General features: G+C 32.4%; 1 non-coding gene across 1 annotated transcript; it reads left to right on the top strand.

Moving 5' to 3' along the window:
• The first annotated feature begins 226 nt into the window (after positions 1–226).
• Positions 227–334, top strand: LOC148548868 (small nucleolar RNA R71). Its single transcript, XR_015898063.1, has one exon. It is a non-coding gene; the product is annotated as a small nucleolar RNA R71 (small nucleolar RNA).
• The last annotated feature ends 3,089 nt before the right edge of the window (positions 335–3,423 follow it).

The following is a 3,423-nucleotide window of genomic DNA, read 5'->3' as shown; positions in this document are numbered from 1 at the left end:
TCAGAGTATCAACCTCAAGAACTCCCTTCTTCATAGGCGTCCCATTATTCACAGGATTCCTTTCAGAAGTGTACATGAACTGGTTATTAGCAACCATGTCAATGAGTTCTTGAGCTTCTGCAGGCGTTTTCTTTAGGTGAATGGATCCACCTGCAGAAGTGTCCAGTGACATCTTTCATAGCTCAGATAAACCATCATAGAATATATCCAGGATGGTCCATTCTGAAAGCATGTCAGAAGGACACTTTTTGGTCAACTGTTTGTATCTTTCCCAAGCTTCATAGAGGGATTCACCTTCTTTCTGTCTGAAGGTTTGAACATCCGCTCTAAGCTTGCTCAGCTTTTGAGGAGGAAAGTACTTGGCTAAGAAAGCCGTGACCAGCTTATCCCAAGAGTTCAGGCTGTCTTTAGGTTGAGAATCCAACCATAATCTAGCTCTGTCTCTTACAGCAAAAGGGAAAAGCATGAGCCTGTAGACTTCAGGATCTATTCCATTAGTCTTAACAGTATCACATATCTGCAAGAATTCAGTTAAGAACTGAAAAGGATCTTCAGATGGAAGTCCATGAAACTTGCAGTTCTGCTGCATCAGAGAAACTAATTGAGGTTTCAGCTCAAAGTTGTTTGCTCCAATGGCAGGAATAGAGATGCTTCTTCCATGTAAATTGGAATTAGGTGCAGTAAAGTCACCAAGCATCCTCCTTGCATTATTATTATTTTCGGCTGCCATCTCCTCTGCCTGTTCGAAAATTTCTGAAAGATTATCTCTGGATTGTTGTATTTTAGCTTCTCTTAATTTTTTCTTCAGAGTCCTTTCAGGTTCTGGATCTGCTTCCACAAGAATGTTCTTATCCTTGCTCCTGCTCATATGACAAGGAAGAATGGCCAGAAAAATGATAATAATAATAGAGATCCTTTATACCACCGTATAGGGATCCCTTTGTAAGTAGAAGAAGAGGGGGAGATAAAGGATGTGATGTAAAGGAAGAAACACAACTGTGAGGATTGGAATGTGAGATGAGATGTTAGGATATGAATGAATAAATAGAATGAGATGGGGGAGGAATAATTTTCGAAAATTATTTTGAAAAAGAGTTAGTGATTTTTGAAAATTGGTTTTTGAAAATTAGTTAGTATTTTTCGAAAATTTTTTTTTTCAAAAATAAAAAATAAAAATAATTAGTTAATTAAAAAGAAATTTTTGAAAAAGAGGGAAGATATTTTCGAAAATTGAGAGAGAGAGTTAGTTAGGTGGTTTTGAAAAAGTTAAGAAACAAACAAAAAGTTAGTTAGTTAGTTGAAACAAATTTTGAAAAGATAGGAAGTTAGGAAGTTAGAAAAGATATTTTGAAAAGATATTTTTGAAAAAGAAGGAAGATATTTTCGAAAATGAGAGAGAGAGAGTTAGTTAGGAGGTTTTGAAAAAGTTAAGAAACAAACAAAAAGTTAGTTAGTTAGTTGAAACAAATTTTGAAAAGATAAGAAGTTGGGAAGTTAGAGAAGATATTTTGAAATCAAATTTTGAAAAAGATAAGATAAGAAGATATTTTTTTTTTTTTTGAAAAGATATGATAGAAATTAGTTTTTGAAAAATATTTGATTTTTAAAATCACAATTAATGACTTGATTCATAAGAAATCACAAGATATGATTCTAGAACTTAAAGTTTGAATCTTTCTTAACAAGCAAGTAACAAACTTCAAATTTTTGAATCAAAACATTAATTGTTTATGTTATTTTCGAAAATTTAATACAAAAATAAGAAAAAAATTTTTGAAAAATATTTTTGGAATTTTCGAAAATAACTAAGAATTTTGAAAAAGATTTGATTTTTGAAAAAGATTTTGAAAAAGATAAGATTTTCAAATTGAAAATTTGATTTGACTCATAAGAAACAATTTGATTTTAAAAATTTTTGAAAAAGTCAATCCAAATTTTCGAATTTGAGGAGAGAAAAAGGGAAAGATATTTTTTTGATTTTTGAATTTTTATGATGCAAGAGAAAAACACTAAAAGGATGCAATGCATGAAATTTTTAGATCAAAACAATGAATGCATGCATGAATGCTATGAATGTCAAGATGAACACCAAGAACACTATGAAGAACATGATGAACATCAAAAACATATTTTTGAAAAATTTTTAATGCAAAGAAAACATGCAAGACACCAAACTTAGAATTCTTTAATGCTTACGCACTAAGAATTCAAGAATGCATATGATAAACATGAAAAGACACAAAACAAAAAATCATCAAGATCAAATAAGAAGACTTACCAAGAACAACTTGAAGATCATGAAGAACACTATGAATGCATGATATTTTCGAAAAAATGCAAGATGCATATGCAAGTGACACCAAACTTATGATATGACTCAAGACTCAAACAAGAAACACAAAATATTTTTGATTTTTATGATTTTATGATTTTTTTGGATTTTTAACTTATATTTTTCGAAAATTATTTAAAAAAAAAGAAAAATAAGGATTCAAAAAATTTTTTAATATGAATTCCAGGAATCTTATGCTCTAAAGCTCCAATCAAAGGGTCAGGCATGGCTTAATAGCCAGCCAAGCTTTAGTATGTAACTCAGATATGACACGCCTGACATTCCTTGCATTCAACAGCCAATTGGCTAAGAAAGACAAAGAAGCTCTTCTCTTGAGTATAAGGATTGAGACATGGCTTTACAGCCAGCCAGGCTCCAACATGCTCATGAAACACTAGAATTCATTCTTAAAAATTCTGAAGCCATAGAATAATTTATTTTTGAAAACATTTTTATTTATTTTTATTATTTTTTTTTTCGAAAACAGATGAGAAAATTTTGAAAATATTTTTGAAAAATTTTTTTGAAAAGAAAATAAAAAGAAAATTACCTAATCTGAGCAACAAGATGAACCGTCAGTTGTCCAAACTCAAACAATCCCCGGCAACGGCGCCAAAAACTTGGTGCACGAAATTGTGTTGTCCAGGCTCGAACAATCCCGGGTAATGGCTCCAAAGCTTGGTGCTTTGATCTTAATTTATAGTTGACACAACTTCGATACAACTAACCAGCAAGTGCACTGGGTCGTCCAAGTAATACCTTACGTGAGTAAGGGTCGAATCCCACGGAGATTGTTGGTATGAAGCAAGCTATGGTCACCTTGTAAATCTCAGTCAGGCAGATATAAAGTGATAATGGAGTTTTCGAAATTTAATAATAGAATAGGGATAGAGATACTTATGTAATTCATTGGTGAGAATTTCAGATAAGAGAATGGAGATGCTTTTCGTTCCTCTGAACCTCTGCTTTCCTGCTATCTTCATCCAATCAGTCTTACTCCTTTCCATGGCTGGCTTTATGTGATACATCACCACTGTCAATGGCTACTTTCGGTCATCTCTCGGGAAAATGATCCAATGCCCTGTCACGGC

Source organism: Arachis ipaensis, chromosome B8 (assembly GCF_059453495.1).
Source record: "Arachis ipaensis isolate K30076 ecotype BB chromosome B8, ASM5945349v1, whole genome shotgun sequence".
Classification (NCBI taxonomy): Eukaryota; Viridiplantae; Streptophyta; class Magnoliopsida; order Fabales; family Fabaceae; genus Arachis; species Arachis ipaensis.
This window is presented reverse-complemented; position numbering and strand designations above follow the sequence as displayed.